The sequence below is a fragment of the Oryctolagus cuniculus genome, chromosome 12, assembly GCF_051225735.1.
Source record: "Oryctolagus cuniculus isolate XC-2025 breed Fujian yellow rabbit chromosome 12, ASM5122573v1, whole genome shotgun sequence".
In the NCBI taxonomy this organism is placed as follows: domain Eukaryota; kingdom Metazoa; phylum Chordata; class Mammalia; order Lagomorpha; family Leporidae; genus Oryctolagus; species Oryctolagus cuniculus.
Window position 1 is genome coordinate 50061077 of NC_142878.1, and position 22520 is coordinate 50083596.

Here is a 22520-nt window from a genome sequence, read left to right on the forward strand (position 1 = left end):
AATCACCTGGGACAGATGCCAGATCTCTTGATCTAGTTTTGTCACCTGGGTGAGGACAGAGTTTGATGGCTCCGTTTCCACAAAATATAATGATCACATTATCCTAACCTGACACCTCTGCATACCTGCTGCTGTGAGACGGCATAGAATCCCTCAGCATTTATCATAGTCAGGTTTCTTAAAGGAGGATTAAGGTGGAAATACATTTTATTTGAACCAAGTTTAATTTCTGATTACATCTAATGTCATGAATCTGCTTTATATGAATAACAGTGACCCACATTCCACGTTTTTACAAACCCATTTGGGTAAAGTATGAAGATAAGGGGGAAAAAAAACACATGTGGCATGGTTCACCACAGACCCAATGATTCAGACGAGAAATACCCTTTAATGCAGGCAAAACAGATAGTTACTACATCCCAGCATGGTGATTATTGATACCTCCTGGCATGTGGCAAGGCTTTTTTTCAAGTTTCTACATCAAATTCTCTTCAAAGAAACTCCCAGAGGAAAAAATATCGAGCTGTTTTAAAAATGCAAACTGCTTAACTGACAGCATGATTATCAGCTGAAGCGATGGAATATTTAGCTGTCACAGGAGTTCCCAAGGGCAGATTTTGCAACTCTGTGAATTTCTTAGTCATTAAGAAATTAAGGACTTGGTTCAAACATAATGCTTCCAGCTGTAGATTTGGGGCTGCTTCTCATGAGTGCTTGCTGTCCCATGGGCAAGTGTAAAGATATGTGCTGAAGGTTGCTAACGGAAAAATAATCACAAAAGATGATGAGTCCACACTGGATACCCTAAAGAAACAATTAGATTTATTGGCAACACAAGTGGCATCTTGCAGTCATTAGGTAACTACAAACACTCCAAATGGAGGCGGTATTGGACTTCCATGGAACAAATAGGCTCTCTGCAATATTGGTGAAAGCACAGTTAAGCTCTTACTTGTCTGCGTGGATATCCCTTCTCTATACATGCACTTCCACTTTTACAGACTATAATTCCTACTTCTGACCACATGAGCCAAAGTCTGGTCTATTGGAGATGTTCTGTTTTTAATATTCACTCTTAAATAATTTTAAATTTACAGAGAAGTTACAAAGATAGGACAGAGTAGTCCGCTCCCCCAGCTTGCCCTTATGTTAACATCTTCTAAAACCACGAACCCTTGTGAAAATTAAGAAATTAATGTTGGCACAATACCATTAACTAAATTACGAAATTACTCCATATTTCACCAGATTTTCCACTAATGTTCTTCATCTATTCCAGGATGCATTACCAGATATCACAGTGCATTTAGTCAGCAGGTCTCCTTATGATCCTCTGGTTTATGACAATCTCTCAGTCTAACAGTGTTTTGAGGGGAATTTAACACATTTTTAGAATATTCTTAAACAGGTATTTTGTATAATATCCCCTCAGTTTGGGTTGTCTGATGCTTTCTCACTGCTAGACTGAAGTTATACATTTCAGGGGAAATATCACAGAGGTAAGGTAATTCAAGCAAAAGATTACGACACACCTGGGCATTATAATCAGTTATCAGGTGTTAAAATAAATTTGTTATCAATGATAAAGTACTAAAGACTACACATGATCAACTCTGTCTACAAACTGGAGTGAATATAAGAATGTCCCTATAACAGTTGCTGGCTGGGAGTTGCCATCTTGCCTAGTCAAAGCAGGAAGGAACTTCAATGCACCCTGCCACCCACAGCTTTAGCTGAGAGAGAATTCCACAGTCACCCACTTGCTTTTACTCCACCCTGGGGAACTGATTGGGGCCTGAGCTATGGCTTGGTTTTGAGAAAGGAAGCCACTCTGCCTCACTCTACTCCCCTACCCAAGCAGGGCACCAGCCTCTGTGAACAGCTGAGCAGATCTCTGTAATGGGGCTACCAGAAGTGAAGAGCCAGAGTCAGGGCAAACTGCAGAGCAGGTCAGAAATCCTCTGCATCCTAAACCTGGGAGCCATGCTCACTCACTGTACGGGATCCAGCGTAGCTCCCCCTTAACTTCCGGAGGCTAGCACCAGTAGCTGCCCATAAAAAAAAAAATCTGCTCCCACCCTCAAGATCAGGGTAATGACCCCATTGTACCTTACAATACCAAGACTTCATCAATCAATTCTGGTTTCCCCATTTCCACTGGAATCTATTTGGGAGAGAACCTTCCTGAGTCCACCTCGTTGGACTCATATCTGCTACAGTAAAATCTCTTGTATAACTTATGGTCACCCTGTAGGAATGCAGCAGGGCTCAGTTCCATTCACCAGTACCAGGACTATGGCTGTTTGTGTTTTAAACCATGACACAGCTGCACTCCCCTATCAGGACATGGGGAAAGGCCCATCCATGTCCCACAGTTCTAGAGCCACACAAATTGGTGCTGCAAGCCCCAGCAACACTGGGTCTTGCCAGTGGGACCACCTTACACCTTTGTCTGCCTCAGCACCAAAAACCAAGGCCCTGATTGTGGGGAGCAGCCCGGACTGGACTGAGTTACTGGAATTAAGACTTATTCTATGCATCTGCTCTCCCACAATATGGCGCTGGGAGAGAAGTAAACAGCTTCCGCACAGCTGCCTCCAGTTCAACCAATAAACTGTAGGACTTGCTCCTGATTGGAGAGCAGCGTACTCGGCGTGTGGGCAGCCGAGTTGGGATTGGCAGAGGAGGACTATAAAGGAGGAGAGAGACGGCATGCACCAGGAACATCTAAGGGGAACATCTAGCTGAAGGAACACCTGTGCAGCCCCCAGAGAGCCGGCCGGCGGTGTGCCACTCCCCTGCGGAAGTGGGGAATGTGGCCAGGGGGAACTGCCCTTCCACGGAGGTGGAAGGGATAGTAGCCAACCCGGGAAGAACCAGCAGCAAACCCGGGGAGGGCCGAGCAGACAAAAGAACAGCGCAGGGTCCTGTGTCGTTCCTCCACGAAGAGGGGGAGCGACACTGATGATCAGAATCTCCAGAATAACTGACACCAAACTCTGTGGTCTGAAAATGTACACTGTAGAAAACCCACATTCATTTTATGTACTTTTTTTTTTTTTTTGACAGGCGGAGTGGACAGTGAGAGAGACCGAGAGAAAGGTCTTGCTTTTGCCGTTGGTTCACCCTCCAATGGCCACTGCAACCGGTGCACCGCGCTGATCCGAAGGCAGAAGCCAGGTGCCTCTCCTGGTCTCCCATTCAGGTGCAGGGCCCAAGCACTTGGGCAATCCTCCACTGCACTCCCGGGCCACAGAAGAGAGCTGGCCTGGAAGAGGAGCAACCGGGACAGAATCTGGCGCCCCTACCAGGACTAGAACCCAGTGTGCCGGCGCCGCAGGCGGAGGATTAGCCTATTGAACTGCGGTGCCGGCCCCACATTCATTTTAAAGCTGCACCTCTATACCTGGAAAATGCCGCACACTAGATCACTGAGTCACTTCTGGACACAGCTGATCTTGATTGATGCAGAAGAAATCACTCAGACAACACTTCTGAGCTCACATAAATCAAGGCCAAAGCAACAAGCCAAGTGATAACCTGCATTTCACCTCAACCATATACTCTTTTCCAATAAAATATCCCCCATAACGTAGAAGAAACTATTACACCAGATGTGCAGATGTCAAATAGAGACACAGCAGACATGAAGCAAGGTAGCATGATGCCTCCAAAAGAACACAGTGGTTCTCCAGAATTAGATCCCAAACTATTTTGCGCAAGGCAAGGCAAGACAGTTAATAAGCAGAGGGGATACAAGCCAGTGACGGAGTTGTGAGAAGTTCATGCCCAAAAGCCCAGGAGTCCACCAGAGACTGGGCAGGTCCACACTAAGGCAGCAAAGAGGAAGGGGAATTGGTGGAGGCGCAGTGAAGCCACAGTGGAGAGTCCGAACGAGAAGACTGGCACCACCACCACCACCCCACCCTCCCAGTGAACCAGGTGAGAGGTTGCAAGTCCATGAAGCTCCAGAAAGCAGTGGGCAGGGGACTTTGGTGAACTTTGTTTGAAGCTCCAAGCAGTAAGAAAGAGAAATTATAGAAGAGCAAGCGAAGAAGTCAGTCATGCCCCAGTCCATCTGTGTCTCCCTCTCCTCCCAACCAGACCTACAACAGGTGGGGAGAAGCCATATTGTTTGTTTACATTTTCAAGTGTAAGCAGGAGTCTGCCGCATTTGCCTCCTGCGCACATGCCCATCAACTGTGGGGACCACCTCACAACACCCCCCCAACCAGGAATGAGAATCCTATTTTAGACTTTCGCCCCACCATGCAAGCTGTACAACAAGGAGTAGTCCTAAACATCGAAAACCTGAGCTCCTTTCATGTACCATTGAGAAGCGAGCCTGCCCACCCCCGTAGGCGGGGCTTAGTGCACAAATGCTCTGGTACCCACCTCCATCAAAATCTAGAAGTAAACAGGGCTCCAGGAGGCAGTGCTGCATGTTTCTACTTGCAACACAGACACATAGCTCATAATAGAAGGAAACTGCTCACAGACACAAAGTCACAAATTAAAGACAAAAATCAACCAGAAATGTGGAAAAACAAAGGAAAAATACTGAATAAGAATAAGAAAGACTCTATGAACTCCCCAAAGGAACAATACAACTTTTCAATAATGGAAGCTGAAGAAGAAATTGAGAATATGCCAGAAAAGGAATTCAGAAAATTAATAGATTACTTAGAAGCAATCAAATTCACAATCTAAATGAAAAGTACTCTCAAGAAAGTGAGATATTGGCTGGTGCTGCAGCTCACTAGGCTAATCCTCCCACTGAGGCGCCGGCACACCAGGTTCTAGTCCCGGTCGGGGCATTGGATTCTGTCCCGGTTACCCATTTTCCAGGCCAGCTCTCTGCTGTGGCCAGGGAGTGCAGTGGAGGATGGCCCAAGTCTTGGGCCCTGCACCTGCATGGGAGACCAGGAGAAGCACCTGGCTCCTGGCTTCAGATCAGCGCGCTGAGCCGGCCGCAGCGGCCATTGGAGGGTGAACCAATGGCAAAAAGAAGACCTTTCTCTGTCTCTCTCTCACTGTCCACTCTGCCTGTCAAAAAATAAAAAAAAAAAAAACAGAAAGTGAGATATTAAAGGGAAGCCAAAATGAAATACTAGGAATGAATTTAACAGATCAAATAAAAAATGCAGTGGAAAGTCCTAACAATAGAATAGATGAGACAGAAGGAAGAATATCAGAACTAGAAGACAAATTTCCAGAAATACAGTCTGACCAAATAAAAGAAGAAATGAGGAAATTAAAAATCACGGTTGGAGATTTCCAAGATTCTATCAGATGATCCAACTTACAGATCCTAGGAAGGTATGGAAAGAGAGGAAGGATTAGAAGGCCTTCTAATGAAATAACAACAGAGATCTTTCCCAATCTGGAGAAAGAGACATCCAATAAAAAATACACAATACTCCCAAAAGACATGACAAGAACTTCACCATGACACATCGTATTAAAACTCAGCTCAGTGAAACACAAAGAACAGATTTGAAAATGTGCATGAAAGAAATGGCAAATAACATTCAGAGGAAACCCAATTAGACTCACTCCAGACTTTTCTTCCCAAACCCTACAGGCAAGGAGACAATGGCAAGACATACTCCAAGTCCTAATAGAAAAAACTGTCGACCCAGAATACTGTACCCTGCAAAATTCTTCTTTATGAATGAAGGAGAAATAAGAATCTTCCACAATAAGCAGAAATTTAAAGAATTTTTAACTACTTGCCCAGCCCTACAAAAGATGCTCAAGGATGTGCTACATACATAAACACTGAAACAGGAACATCACTACAGAAGAAGATAAACATATAAAATGGCCCAGCAAAAGTAAAAATGAAACCCAAAATACATAAACAGGACTATTTACAGAAACATGGTAGTGCAAAGTTGGCACTTAACAATAGTCACACTGAATGTAAATGGTCTCAGCTCCCCAGTTAAAAGACATAGACTGAATGGATTAAAAAAGAAAACCCATCTATTTGCTGCCTACAAGAAACACATCTTACCAACAAAGACACATGCATACTGAAAGTGAAAGGATGGAAAAAGATCATCCATGCTAATAGAGGCCAAAAAAGAGCTGGTATGGCCATCCTAATATCAGAAAAAAATAGACCAACACAAAAACCATCAAGAGAGACAAAGCAGGACACTATATAATGATTAAAGGATCCATTCAATGCGAAGATGTGACTATTATATGCACCTAATTATCGGGCACCTGGCTATTTAAAAGAATTGCTAAGAGATTAAAGGGAGATATAGATTCAAATACAATAGTAACAGGGTACTTCAATACCCACTTTCAGCAATGGACAGATCAACCAGGAAACAGAATTAATCGACACCATAGACCAAATAGACCTAGAAGATATCTACAGAGCCTTCCACTGTACAGCCACAAAGAACACATTTTTCTCTCCAATGCAGGGAACTTTCTCTAGGATAGACCATATGAGTCTCAGCAAATTAAAAAAAATCAAAATCATACCATGCATCTTCTCAGACCACAACACAATGAAGCTGGAAATCAACAACTCAAGAATCTCTACATCATATGCAAACACAAGGAGAATGAACAACATGTTTCTGAATGAACAGTGGATTAGCCTAGTGAGCCACGAACAGTGGGTCATAGAAGAACTCAAAAGATAAATCAAAAAATTTCAAAAAACAAAGGATTACAATACAATATCAAAATACTGCTTTTGTTGTATATCACAAATTAACAGGAAAGTCAGTGGCAGGACAGGAAAAGTTGATAGCAATTGGTGCCTACATCAAGAAACTAGAAAGGCATCAAATAAATGAACTACCTATGCACGTCAAGATCTAGAATAACAGCAAACCAAATGCCAAAACCAGAAGATAATTAAAGAAATCAACAAAATTGAAACCTAAATATACAAAATATCAGTAAAATGAACAAGTTTTTTGAAAAAATAAACAAAATTACACACTATTGAACTAACTAACTGAAAAAAGGAAAGAGAATATCCAAATCAATAAAAATAGAGATGAAAATGGAAATCTAATGGACACCACAGAAATAAAAATAATCATCAGAAACTACTACAAAAACCTGTATGCCAACAAACTAAGAAATCTAGAAGAAATGGATAGATTCCTGGATACATACAACATACCTAAATTGAGCCATGAAGACAGAAAACCTAAACAGACCCATAACCAAGACAGAAATTGAATCAATAATAAAGACCCTCCCAAAAAAGAAAAGCCCAGGACCGGATGGCTTCACTGCTGAATTCTACCAGACATTTAAAGAACTAACTCCAATTCTTCAAGTTATTTAGAAACAGTTGAGAGGAGAGGAATCTTCCCAAATTCTAGGAAGCCAGCATCACCTTAATTCATAAACCTGAAAAAGATGGAACAGAGAAAGAGAATTACAAACCAATTTCCCTGATGAACATAGAAGTGAAAATCCTCAACAAAATTCTGGCCAACTGATTCCAACAACACATCAGAAAGATCATTCACCTGGACCAAGTGGGATTTATCTCTGATATGCAGGGATGGTTCAACATTTGTAAATGAATCTGATACATCACATTAACAAATTGATGACTAAAAACTATTTGATTATCTCAATAGACACAGAGAAAGCCTTTGATAAACTACAACACCCTTTCATGATGAAAATGCTAGACAAATTGGGTATAGAAGGAACATTCCTCAACACAATCAAGGCAATTTAAGACAAACCCACGGCCAGCATCATATTTAATGGGAAAAAGTTGGAAGCATTCCCACTGAGATCTGGTACCAGACATGTCGCTCCCCCTCTTCATGGAGGAACGACACAGAACCCTGCCTAGGCTTCATATCCGAGTCACGGCACCATTATGTCGCTCCCCCTCTTCGTGGAGGAACGACACAGGACCCTGCGCTGCTCTTTCAGTCTGCTCGGCCCTCCCCGGGTTTGCTGCTGGTTCCTCCCGGGTTGGCTACTATCCCTTCCACCTCCGTGGAAGGGCAGTTCCCCCTGGCCGCATTCCCCACTTCCGCAGGGGAGCGGCACACCGCCGGCCGGCTCTCTTGGGGGCTGCTCAGATGTTCCTCAGGTGTTCCTGGTGCATGCCGTCTCTCTCCTCCTTTATAGTCCTCCTCCGCCAATCCTAACTCGGCTGCCCACACGCCGAGTACGCTGCTCTCCAATCAGGAGCAAGTCCTACAATTTATTAGTTGAACTGGAGGCAGCTGTGCGGAAGCTGTTTACTTCTCTCCCAGCGCCATATTGTGGGAGAGCAGATGCATAGAATAAGTCTTAATTCGAGTAACTTAGTCTAGTCCGGATTGCTCCCCACAGATCCCCCTTTCTTTTTATTTTTGGCGTTGATACGCGCCTGTCTTCGGTGTCCCGCGGCACACACTCTGCTCTACTTGCTAGAGTTGCCACAGGCTCTTACAAGTCCTATCAATCAGGAAAACCGAATCCGGGTCCTCTCTTCGCCATGTTGTGAGGAGGTTTTTAGGCGCTGATGCGTGCCTGTGTTCGGTGCCCTGCAGCGCATGCTCTGCTCTGCCTGCAGGGGACTTACAAGACCTATCAGGCAAACCGAATCCAAGCCTTCTCATTGCCTTATTGTGGGGGAGACTTATTAGTGTTGGTTCGTGCCTATCTTCGGTGACCTGCAGCTCATACTCTGGTCGAGCTGCTTGCTGGCGCTTACCGCCTTAATCAGGCAGACCGAATCCAAGCCTTCTAATTGCGGTATTGTGGGGAAGCCTTACTGATGTTAATTCGTGCCTGTCTTCGGTGACCTGCGGCGCATAAACTGCTAGCCGCCCAGGTGCTCATCGCCTCACTAATCGGGCAGACCAAATCCAAGCCTTCTAATTGCCATGTTGAGGGGAGGCCTTTCTATTTCTCTATTTCTCTATCTCCGGGCATTCCTATTTCTCCCATTTTACTTCTATCTTCCAGCATTCCTATTTTTCTCATCTTACTTCTAAACTTCTGTTTCTCTTATCCCCGCAGCTTCCCGGCGCCTCGCGCTGCCGGCAGCTTCACTGCTCCGCGCAGCTTCAGCCCGCGCCTCATCTGCGCGGCTCGGCTTTGCGCGGCTTGGCTTCGCGCGCTCCGCGGTCTCGCACTTAACCCTTTCGCGTCTGAACCACGGCCTCGCCAGCCCCGTTCCCTATCTACTCACGCCCCGTGCTCTCTCTGCACGCGGCGGCTTCCGCGAGTAACACAGCGTAGCTTACGTGTCCGCCACTAGCATTCAATCTAAGTTCCCCGGGCTAGCCTGGCGAATTCAACCCAGCGTACGTCTCCGCCCCACGGTTTGGCTTCCCATCCTTTGCTCCCCGGGCTAATCAGACGGATCCCAACCAGGCTCACGTTTCAGCTTCTAGTTTCAACTTTTCGCCCCCTATTCCCGGGCTAACTTGAGAACCCCAAAGTGGCTTTCGTATCCGCCTTGGCCTGCCCCCCACAGCTTCAATTTCCCTAACATTTTTATCTACCCGGTATGTTTCCCTAAGTTTTCTTCCAACAATATTCCTCCCTCATTTCTCCTGGCCTCTCCCCACAGTCCGCATCCGAGTCTGTTTGTTCTAGCTTTCACTTTCGCTTTCGACCTTAGAGATTTCTCCCAGCTTCCCCCCGTAGTCCGTATCCGAGTCTATGCCTAGGCTTTCAATAGCTTCTTCCGGCTCCTTTTTCGTCCGGCTTTTCCCTAGGCTGTTTGCTAGTCTCTCTCTCCGATATTAGCCCATTTCTTCCCGCTTCTTCCCTCCTAAGTTTCCTATCCGTCCTAGGTTTCCTATCCGAGCTAGGTTTCCTATCCGAGTCACGGCACCATTATGTCGCTCCCCCTCTTCATGGAGGAACGACACAGAACCCTGCCTAGGCTTCATATCCGAGTCACGGCACCATTATGTCGCTCCCCCTCTTCGTGGAGGAACGACACAGGACCCTGCGCTGCTCTTTCAGTCTGCTCGGCCCTCCCCGGGTTTGCTGCTGGTTCCTCCCGGGTTGGCTACTATCCCTTCCACCTCCGTGGAAGGGCAGTTCCCCCTGGCCGCATTCCCCACTTCCGCAGGGGAGCGGCACACCGCCGGCCGGCTCTCTTGGGGGCTGCTCAGATGTTCCTCAGGTGTTCCTGGTGCATGCCGTCTCTCTCCTCCTTTATAGTCCTCCTCCGCCAATCCTAACTCGGCTGCCCACACGCCGAGTACGCTGCTCTCCAATCAGGAGCAAGTCCTACAATTTATTAGTTGAACTGGAGGCAGCTGTGCGGAAGCTGTTTACTTCTCTCCCAGCGCCATATTGTGGGAGAGCAGATGCATAGAATAAGTCTTAATTCGAGTAACTTAGTCTAGTCCGGATTGCTCCCCACAAGACAGGGATGCCTATGCTTACCATTGCTATTCAATATAGTACTAAAATTTTTAGCCAGAGCCATTAGGCAAGAAAAAGAAATCAAAGGGATACAAATGGGCAAGGAGGAAGTCAAATTATCCCTATTTGCAGATGACATGATTCTATATATATAGGGGATCCAAAAGACTCCACACTAAGAGACTATTGGTACTCACAGAAGAGTTTGGTAAAGTAGCAGGATATAAAGTCAACACACAAAAATCAACAGCCTGTGTATACACAGACAATGCCATGGCTGAGAAAGAACTTCTAAGATCAATCCCATTCACAACAGGTATAAAAACAATCAAATACCTTGGAATAAACTTAACCAAATCTGTCAAAAATCTCTATGTGAGAATTACAAAACATTAAATAAATAGAAAAAGATACATAAAAGGGAAAAATCTTCCAAGTGTATTGATTGGAAGAATCAATATCATCAACATGTCCATTCTTCCAAAAGTATTTTACAGATTCAGTGTAATACCAGTCAAAATACCAAAGACATTCTTCACAGATCTAGAAAAAATGATGCTGAAATTCATATGAAGGCATAGGAGACCTCGAATAGCTAAAGCATCTTATACAACAAAAACAAAGCTGGAATCATCACAATACCAGATTTCAACTTCTCATGGGACTCCAAATCCCATTCAAATTTGTAATAAAAATGACATTTTAATTGTTAAAATGATGATATTATGTGTTAAAGTGAACATATAGATAGAATTAAATGTTAAAAGATTTCAAGACATACTTCAAAGCAGTTATAATCAAAATAGCCTGGTTCTGGTATAAAAATAGATGGATAGACCAATGGAACAGAATAGAAACACCAGAAATCAATCCAAACATCTACAACCAACTTACATTTGACCAAAGAGCTAAAACCAATCCCTGGAACAAGGACAATCTCTTAAAAAAAAAAAAAAAACAGTGCTGGAAAAACTGGATTTCCACATGCAGAAAATACAAAAATCCACTCAACATGGGTTAAAGATCTAAATCTATGACCCGACACCATCAAATCAAGTGAAAACATTGGGGAAACCCTGCAAGACATTTGCACAAAGAGTTCTGGGAAAAGACCACAGAGGCACAGTCAAAGCCAAAATTAACAAATGGGATTACAATACATTGACAAGTTTCTGTATGGCAAAACAAACAGGAAAGTGAAGAGGCAAGTAACAGAATGGGAGAAATTATTTGCAAACTATGCAACTGATAAAGGTTTAATAACTAGAATCTACAAGGAGATCAAGAAACTCCACAACAACAAAACAACAGAGTTAAGAGTGGGCAAAAGGGGCCAGCGCTTGGCGCAGTAGGTTAATCCTCTGCCTGTGGTGCCAGCATCCCATATGGGCACCGGTTCTAGTCCCAGGTGCTCCTCTTCCAATCAAGCTCTCTGTTGTGGCCTGGGAAAGCAGTAGAAGATGGTCCAAGTGCTTGGGCCCCTGCACCCACATGGGAGAGCAGGAAGAAGCACTTGGCTCCTGGCTTCAGATCAGCATATCTCTGGCCATTGCAGCCATTTGGGGAGCGAACCAACAGAAGGAAGACCTTTCACTCTGTCTCTCGCTCTCACTGTAACTCTACCTCTCAAATAAATAAATAAAATCTTTTAAAAGAGAGAGAGAGAGATGGGCAAAAGACTTAAACAGATATTTTTCAAAAGAGGAAATCCAAATGGCCAGCAGACACATGAAAAAATGTTCAGGATCACTAGTTTTTCAGGGAAATGCAAATCAAAACCACAATGAGGTTTTACCTCACCCTGGTTAGAATGGTTTTCATTCAGAAATCAACAAACAACAAATGCTGGAGAGGATGTGGGGAAAAGGGTACCCTAATCTACTCTTGGTGGGAATGTAAACTGGTAGAGCCACTATGGAAGACAGTATGAAGATACCTCAAAAACCTGAATATAGATCTACCATATGACCTAGGCATACCACTCCTGGGAATTTATCCAAGGGAAATGAAATCAGTAAACAAAAGAGTTTTCTGTACCTCCATGTTTACTGCAGCTCAATTCACAATAGCAAAGACATGGAATCAACCTAAATGCCCATCAGCTGAAGACTGGATACAGAAATTATGAGATAGGTACACTATGGAATACTACACAGTAAAAAAAAAATGAAATCTAGTCACTTGCAACAAAATGAATCTATCTGGAGCACTTCATACTTAATTAAGTAAACTAGTCCCCAAGGTACAAATACTTTCTTATCCCTGATCTGTGAGAATTAATACAGCACCTAAAACGAAAGCTGTAGAAGTGAAATTGACACTTTGATAAGCCATGACATTACAGTCCTTGTCATGACTGTCAAGGAACAGTTTTTTTTTTCTTCTTCATACTATCGTTGAACTCTTTACTTGTACTGATTTACTCTTTAGAGTTAATCATATATATATAAAGTCACCTGAAAATAGATCTCAGTGAAAAATAAGATGGGAAATAAGAGAGGGAGGAGAAAGTTTTTAACTATAAAAGCTGTATAGTTCTGCATACAGTTCTACAGACTTACTTCTAAGGGTAGAGTTTAAAATTTGTCATGGGACACAAAATCCCATTCAAACTGGTGGTAAAAATGACATATTAATTGTTAAAGTGATCATATTATGTATTAAAGTGAAAATATAGATAGGATTAAATGTTAAAGAGATTATATAAATAGCATCAAGTGCCTGGTAATAATAATACACAGAATTAAACAGGTGGGAATGTCCAGCATGGGAATCAGTCCACACAGTAGACTCATGGAATGACAATTGCTTTAAGTAACATTCTGACCTCAGAGTCAGCCCTTAAGACATTTGAATGTGGCCAAAGAGCCCATGAGAGCATTTCAGGCATGGAAAGCCAAGACACTCTGGCAAAAATATCCTACACGAAGGATCTCTGAGTGAGACCCCAGTAGAAAGAAGGGACCATCAAAGGAGGATGTACTTTTCCCTGAAGGGAGGAGAGAACTTCCACTTTGTTTATGGACTTGTCTAAATACTGTATGAGTTTGTGGTCACAAAAGGCTTTCATAGTGTTGGCAGGTCATGGCAAGAGCCTTGGGTGATCACTGACATCATAAATAAGAGTGCTAATTGTTAAATTAACAGGTTCTCAAACAGTACTTTATGTGTTGTGGGGGGGGTGTAAACTGTTGAAATCTTTACTTAGTATAGAGTTGGTCTTCTGTATATAAAGTTAATTAAAAATGAATCTTAATGATGAATGGGATGGGAGAGGGAGTAGGAGGTGGGGTGGCAGTGGGAGTGTGAATGGGGAGAAGAACCACTATATTCCTAAATTTGTATCTAAAAATTAGCACTCATTAAATAAAAGCTTTTTTAAAAACACTATTAGACCTAAAGAGAAGATACAAAGACTTCAATATAATAATTGTGGTTGTCTTCAAAAACTCACTCTCATAATGGACAGATCATCCGGACATAAAAATCAATAAAGACACATCATGGTTTAAACATACTATGGAGCAAATGGTCATGAAGTTTATAGGACATTTCATGCAACAATTAAAGACTATACATTCTTCTCATCAGCATATGGAACATTTTCTAGAATAGACCATATATTGGGCCACAAATCAAATCTCAGTAAATTTAGATAGACTGAAATCATATCATGTATCTTCTCAGACCACAAGGGAAAAAAACTAGAAATCAATAAAACATTCATAAATACATGGAAACTAGACAACATGCTACTGAATGATCAATGGAGCACTGAAGAAATAGAAAAGCAATAAAGTTCTCAGAATACAAGTAAATGAAAACACAACCTAACAAAACCTGTGGGATACAACAAAAGCAGTATTAAGGGGAAAGTTTATAGCTTTAAGTCTTTAAGTGCTTCCATTTTAAAAAGAGAAATGTCTCAAATCAGTTATCTAATGATGCATCTCAAAAACTGAAGACCAAACAAAACCCAAAATCAGTAGAAGTGAAAAATATGGATCAGAGCAGAAATAACTGAAATTGAAACTTAATAAAGATCAAAAAATAAAAAAGTTGATTTTTAAGATTAAAATAGATAAACCTTTAACCAGACTAGGAAAAAAAGAAAAATGGAGATGAAAAAGGAGATGTTACAACTGACACCACTGAAATACAAAGGTTCATAAGAAACTATTATGAAAAACTATATGCTGATAAGCTTAAAAACCTCAAAGAAATGGGTAAATTCCTGGATACATATAACTTACCAAAGTTGAATCAAGAATATAAAGACAATCTAAACAGACCCATAATAAGCAATGAGATTGAAGCAGTAATCAAGTCTTCCATCAAGGATAAATCCAGGACCTGATGGTTTTACAACTGAATTCTACAAAACATTTAAAGAACTAATTCCAATACCCTTCAAACTATTCCAAAATATTCAGGATAGAACTCTGCCAAACTCTTGCAATGAGGCCAGAATCACTAATACCAAAACCAAATAAAGACACAACATGAAAGCTAAAGACTTACATCCTTGATGAACACAGATGCAAAGATTATCAACAAAATACTAGCAAACCCAATCCCAAACCACATCAAAAAGATCATACATCATGATAAGTGGGATTTATTCCAGGTGATTGCTAGGGTGATTCAATATTTGCAAACCAATCAACATCGTAAATCACACCAACAGAATTAAGAATAAAAACCATATGATCATCTCAATGTGGAGGATGAATTTGATAATATTCAACATCCTTTCATGATAAAAACCCTCCTCAAATTAGGCATAGAAGGAATATACCCCAATAATTATAAATGCTATATATGATAAACCATATCCAATATCCTATTGAGTGGGGAAAAAGCTGAAATCATTTCCTCTCAAATCTGTCCACTTTTACCACTGTTACTCAATATAGCATGGAAGTATTAGCAAAAACAAGTAGGGAGGAAAAAGAAATAAAAGGCATCAAAACTGGAAAAGAAGTCAAATTATATATGTTTGCAGATAACATAATGTTGCACATGGAAAAACCTAAACACTCCTCCGAAAAGCTGTTGCAACTGAAAAACCAATTCAGTAAAGTTGTAGATTACAAAGTAAGCAAACAAAAATAGTTTTCTTATACATCAATGAACTCGATGTAAGAGAATCAAGAAAGGAATCCCATTCACAGTAATCACAAAAAATAGGAATAGATTTAAAGAAATGAAAGATTCTTCAATGTTTGATAATTTACATTGTAGAGAGGAAATCATTAGGGACACAAAAATTGGAAGATATTATTTACTAATGGATTGAAAGAATGAATATCATTGCCGGCACCGCGGCTCACTAGGCTAATCCTCCGCCTTGCAGCGCCGGCACACCAGGTTCTAGTCCCAGTAGGGGCGCCAGATTCTGTCCCAGTTGCCCCTCTTCCAGGCCAGCTCTCTGCTGTGGCCAGGGAGTGCAGTGGAGGATGACCCAAGTACTTGGGCCCTGCACCCCATGGGAGACCAGGAGAAGTACCTGGCTCCTGCCATCAGATCAGAGCGGTGGGCCAGCCACAGGGCGCCGGCCGTGGCAGCCATTGGAGGCTGAAGGCTGAACCAACGGCAAAGGAAGACCTTTCTCTCTGTCTCCCTCTCTCACTGTCCACTCTGCCTGTGAAAAAAAAAAAAAGAATGAATATCATTAATATATATACTACCTAAACCAATCTACAGATTCAATGTAAACCCTATCAAAATACCAATGGCATTCTTCAGAATTACCCAAAAAATCCTAAAATTTATAATAAATCATAAGAGACCCAGAATAGCCAAAATGATCCTGAGCAAAGAAAATCAAGCTGAAGGCATCACAATAATGGACTTATTAAAACAGCATGGTACTAGCATAAAAACTGAAACACAGATTAATGGAACAAATTAGAGAACCCAGAAGTTAATCCACATACATACAGCCAACTGGTTTTTGAAAAAAAGTGCTCAGAATGTACATCTGAGTAAGGATAATCTCTTCAACAAATGGTGCTGGCAAAACTGGATTATATATGTAGTCAACTGAAATTATAGCCATCTCTCTCACCTTACAATGAAATCAACTCAAGATGGATCAAAGACCTAAATTTAAGACCTGAAACTATAAAGTTGCTGGGAGAAAAAGTACGGGAAACACTCCAGAACATTGATGTAGGGAACAACTTCTTGCATAAGACCTCAAAAGCACACACAACAAAAGCAAAACTTTAAAGAAAATGGCATTATTCAAATTCAGAAGCTTTTGTACAGCACAGGAAAATATCAATAGAGTGAAGAAACATCCAACATAATGGGGAAAAATATTTGTAAGCTAACAAAGGATTAATATCCAGAATATATCAGCAACTTAAACTCAACAAGAACAAAAGACAACCCATCCAGTTAAGAAATGAATAAAATAAAGTGCAACATCACTAGCCTTCAGGGAAATTCAAATCAAAATCCCAATGAGATATCACCTTACCCATGTCAGAATGGCTATTATCCAAAAGAGGGTAACAAACGCTGGTGAGGCTGTGGAGAAAGGGGAACAGTTACACACTGTTGGTGGGAATGTAAATTAGTGCAGCTACTATGGAAAACAGCATGGGCATCTCTTAAACTAGAAATTGACTTGCCATATGATCCAGCAATCTTACTTCTGCAAATATATCCAAAAGACATGAACACGTTGTATGAAAGAGATACCTGCACCACCATGTTTACAGCAGCACTATTCACAATAGCCAAAACATGGAGTCATCCACAGTGTCCAGCATCAGATGAATGGATAAAGAGAAGCTAGTGTACATACACACAATGGAATATAGCCCCTGTCTATTCTCCTGAGGAACAGTGGTCTTCCAACTTACTACCTGGTGAATTGTTTACTTAGTGGAGAATTAAGCTTGTGATTATAAAGTAAATTGAAAGACAGGGCTGGCATGGTGACGTAGCAGGTAAAGCCGCCACCTATAGTGCCAGCATGCCATATGGGCACTGGTTGAGCCTCAGCTGTTGTAATTCCAATCCAGCTTCCTGATAATGTACCTGGGAAAGTTGCAGAAGATTGTCCAAGCGCTTGGGCCCCTGCACCCACATGGGAGACCTGCTAGAAGCTCCTGGCTTCAGATCTGTCTGGCTCCAGCTGTTGCAGCCATTTGTGTAGTGAACCAGCAGATTCTCTGTCTCTGCATCTCTAAGTCTGCCTTCCAAATAAATGTCTTTTTTAAAAAGTATTCCATTGCAAAAATTAAAAGAAAAATAAAGGAAGGAGCTAATGTTTTAAAAAACCACAAAAAATGCCTATATGTATCAGTGTTGCTGTAAATATGGGTTTTTAAAAAAGACTTATTTGAGAGGTAGAGTTACAGATAGAGGGAGAGATAGAAAGGTCTTCCATCTGTTGGTTCACTCCCCAAAAGGCCATAATGGCTAGAGCTGAGCTGATCTGAAGCCAGGAGCTGCATCCAGGTGTACCACATGGTGCAGGGGCCCAGACACTGGGCCATCTTCTACTTCTTTCCCAGGCCACAGCAGAGAGCTGGGTCAGAAGAGGAGCAGCCAAGACTTGAACCAGCACCCATATGGGATGCCAGCATCCCAGGTGGCAGCTTTATTCACTATGCCACAGCTCCAGCCCCTGAAAATAGTTCTGTCAAACTTCATTTTATATATACCTTGTCAAAGCAGAGTAATATAACATTAAGAATGTTATATTACAGTGACTTGTCCTGACTGTTGATGAACTTAATACTTTATTCCTTTTAGTATTTTTTTGTCCTACTTAATACTATTGGTTGAACTCTGTAATCAACACACAATTATTCTTAGGTGTTTAAATTTAACTGAAAAGTGATCTCTGTTAAATATAAGAGTGGGAATAAGAGAGGGAAGAGATGTACAATTTGGGACATGCTCAATCGGACTTGCCCCAAACGGTAGAGTTAGAAACATGCCAGGGGATTCCAATACAATCCCATCAAGGTGGCATGTACCAATGCCATCTCACTAGTCCAAGTGAGCAATTTCAGTTCACAATTGATCATAATGATAGGACTAAGAGTCAAACGGATCACACAAGACTAGCGTCTGCTAATACTAACTGATAGAATTGAGGAGAGAAAGATCCAACATAGGAAGCAGGTACAGAGCAGACTCATAGAATGGCAGATGTCCTAAACAGCACTCTGGCCTCAAAATTGGCACTTAAGGCATTCAGATCTGGCTGAAGAGCCCATGAGAGTATTTTAGGCATGGAAAGCCAAGACACTCTGGCAAAAACAAACAAACAAAAAAAGACCTATATGAAAGATCTCTCTGAGTGAGATCCCAGCGGAAAGAACGGGTCACCAAAGGAGGAGGTGCCTTTCTCTGAAGGGAGGAGAGAACTTCCACTTTGTGACCTTGTCTAAATAAGATCGGAGTCGGCGAACTCAAAAGGTTTCCATAGCCTTGGCAACTCATGACTAGAGCCTAGGGAGATTACTGATGCCATAAACAAGAGTGTCAATTTGTTAAGTCAACAACAGGAGTCACTGTGCACTCACTCCTCATATAGGACCTCTGTCCTTAATGCTTTGTACAATGTGAATTAATGCTATAACTTAGTACTCAAACAGTATTTTACACTTTGTGTTTCTGTGTGGGTGCAAACTGTTAAAATCTTTACTTAATATATACTAAATTGATCTTCTGTATATATAGAGAATTGAAAATGAATCTTGATGTGAAGGGAATGGGAGAGGGAGCGGGAGATGGGAGGGTTGCGGGTGGGAGGGAAGTTATTTGAGGAAAAGCCACTGTAATCCATAAACTGTACTTTGGAAATTTATATTAAATAAAAGTTAAAAAAGAATGTTATATTACTATATTTTTAATGATTGATTACTTAAAACTTACTGCAGGTGAGTGAAATGGTCATTTTTCCATTTAACTATTGTTTATAGCTCTTGTCTATATTGCTACCAAACTAGGACATTTTTCATTTTTACCTGTTGAAATTTTATTTGGTGGAGAATTAAACCATTGAATGTAACGCAAATTGAAAATGCTATCTCAAAACCCAGAAAGAGATGAGGAGAGGGGAGGAAGGGAAAATCATTGTATTCTTAGAATTGTATCTATGAGCTATACTGAGTTTGTTAAAAACAAAAATAAATTTTTGAAAAAAACTATTCCATTAATAAGAGTACCCTTACTGACTTGCCTCAGTCTGCTTCCTTGAATGGGAAAAAGAAGGACAGAGTTATAGCTAACACTTGTATGCTCATGAAAATAGCACACAGTCATAGTGTGTATCTCATTCATAGTCAAGCATTAGAATATTACATAATGTGGGCCGACTCTGTGGCATGATGATTGGACCTCCACCTGTGGTGCCAGCATCCCATATGGGGGCCAGTTCAAGTCCCATATGCTACACCTATTTGGCTTCCTGTTGGTGCCCTGGGAAAGCAATAGAAGATGGCCCAAGTGGTTGGGCACCTGCACCTGTGTGGCAGACCAGGCAGAAGCTCCTGGCTTTGGATTGGCCCAGTTCCAGCCATTGCAGTCATTTAGAGAGTGAACCAGAGGGTGGAAGACCACCGTCTCTGTGTCTTTAGCTCTGCCTTGCAAATAAGTAGATAAATCTTTTTTAAAAAATTATATAATGGGCCATTTCTTTATATAAAAAAAGTTGACAGTTAAAGCATTAGATCAGCACTCTCCAAAATGTTTATATCTGTTTATAAAGATATTTTAGTATGCACCTTGCTTAGCTTGTGTTCTTCTTCAGAGTCTAAGATAATGATTTTTATACAAGGACCTTACTTTTAGAAATGATACCACAAAGGGGAACCAGAGTCAGGGTCAGGCAAAGAATACAAAGAAGGGTCAAAGGCTAATTCACAGCTACATAACTGGGCCTGTTACTATTAAGGGCAATGAGGTTGGTCATACCAGGGATCCTGCAATCACGTCAGTCTAGGAAAAAAAGTAGGGTGAACACTCATCTTCTGGCTCCGAGCTCCCTGTCAGGGTTCTTAGACTTTCGTATTTGTGCACGCTTAAGAAATGCAGAACAGTGGTAGAACAAGGCCCACGATGGTTGATGAGACAGATGCTCGACAGCGGATCCATGAGGCTGACAGGTTGTACCTTTGCACAGCTGTCTGCCACCCACAGCTAGAGTACACAGAGTATGCGAGCCAGTACACAAGGGAAGTCCTATCTGGTAACACATATGTAACCACATGTAAACTTACACGTCACTGTCAGCCTGTAACCAATACGATCAGAACCTCTTTCCCTTTTACTTTTAGATAAAAATTAGTAGAAATTCTAGTATTTTCTTCCTGTAGCCTGATGAATTGTCTTGCATATTTGACCTGTGCCTGGACTGCACATAATCCACTTTAGAGACCTCCGGGTGATATCACACAATATTCTCTTTAAATCATTTTGAGGAACTTTTTTCAAGAAGAAAACTGACAGTGGAAAAAATTAAAAATAGGGAATCGTTGGGGCCGGTGCTGTGGCACAGTGGGTTAACGCCCTGGCCTGAAGCTCCCAGCATCCCATATGGGTTCAAGACCCGGCTGCTCCACTTCCGATCCAGCTCTCTACTATGGCCTGGGAAAGCAGTAGAAGATGGCCCAAGTCCTTGGGCCCCTGCACCCACGTGGGAAGACCCAGAAGAAGCTCCTGGATCCAGATCAGCGCAGCTCCAGCTGTTGCAGCCAATTGGGGAATGAACCATCAGATGGAAGACCTCTCTCTCTCTGCCTCTCCTCTAACTCCGATTCTCAAATAAATAAATCTTTAAAAAAAAGTTAGTGGGACATTATAAAAAAAAAAGGGGGGAATCCAGTTAAGAAGCTCAAATAATTTAAACCACTGGCCTTTCTCCCTGTGACACCACCTGCAATGAATTCCAGTCCTCTGGTTACACATGTGTTTTCATGAAGTGCAGTGCAGCACAGTGGTTCTCCATTTGAGCATTCATCAGCACCACCTGTAAGGGGTGATGTGTGTGACCTAGGAACACACAGATGGCTGGGCCCCAACCTCAGAGTTTCTGATTCTGCCTATCAGAGGTGAGGCCTGAGAACTTAGATTTCCAGTAACTTCCCAAGAGATGCACGACGTGAATGTCCGTGTGGACAAGATAGAAAGGGGACAGACTTTGAAAACCACTGAGCTAGTACCAAGATCACGGGCTTTGGCATCAGAGGGAACTCAGTTTATTTTACATTGTTCTGTTTTATGCTACTTTTGTTTTACTTAACATTACTGTTATTTTACTTTTTATTTTATTGGAAAGGCAGAGTGGAGGGGGTGGAGGTGGATCTTCCACATACCAATTCACTCACGAAATGCTGGCAACAGCCAGGGCAGGACTAGGCCAAAGCCAGAAGCCTGCAACTACATCCAAGTCTCCCACATAGGTGGTAGGGACCAAGTACTTAAAGCCATCCCCTGCTGCACTGAAGGGTGTTCATCAGCAGGAAGCTGGAATGGAAGCAGAGTGTGACCATCAATGAGGCACTATAGTATGGGATGCAGATGTCCCAAACAGCAGCTTAACCACTGAGCCAAATGTCCCACCCAGACAAGCCTAGGTTTAAACTCTACCTCTAAACCATGCTATCAGGGACTTTTCTGAGTATCATGTGTATAATGCAAATAATCAGGGTGGGCCTTATGGCACAGTGGGTTAAGCCACCACTAGAGATGCCTGCATCCAATATTGGAGTGTGTGTTCAAGTCCCAGCACCTCTGCTCCCAATCCATCTTCCCACCAATGCATCTTGGGAGGCAACAGATGATGGTCCAAGCACTTGGGTACCTGCAACCCATGTGGGAAACCTTAATGGAATTTCTGGGCTCCTGGCATCAGCCTGGCCCAGACCTTACCATTGCAGGCATTGGGGAGAGAAGCAGAAGGAAGATTTGTGTGTATGTGTGTCTGCCTTTCAAGTAAATATAAGTAAATAAACTTTAAGAAAAGCAAGTAAGCATAATCCTTATCCCATAGGGCTATTGTGGGATGGGAGGAATCAGCATTTGCTAAGAATAATATTGGACACACGATAGGTCAAGAAATAATAAAAACACATCATGTGTTGTTTCAGAAAATTATAAAATGACAA

At 42.1% G+C, this 22520-nt stretch overlaps 1 long non-coding RNA gene across 18 annotated transcripts in view; it reads right to left on the bottom strand.

The window, feature by feature from the left end:
- LOC103351184 (uncharacterized) overlaps positions 1–22520 on the bottom strand; it is a 430373-nt gene that overhangs the window by 280306 nt on the left and 127547 nt on the right. For 4 of the 18 annotated variants that reach the window (XR_016217441.1, XR_016217444.1, XR_016217438.1 and 1 more), the window contains one exon: positions 16871–16920. The exons of the other annotated variants lie outside the window; for them this stretch is intronic. This is a non-coding gene — a long non-coding RNA (uncharacterized LOC103351184). The remainder of the gene's footprint in view (positions 1–16870; positions 16921–22520) is intronic. 18 annotated transcript variants of the gene reach the window in all.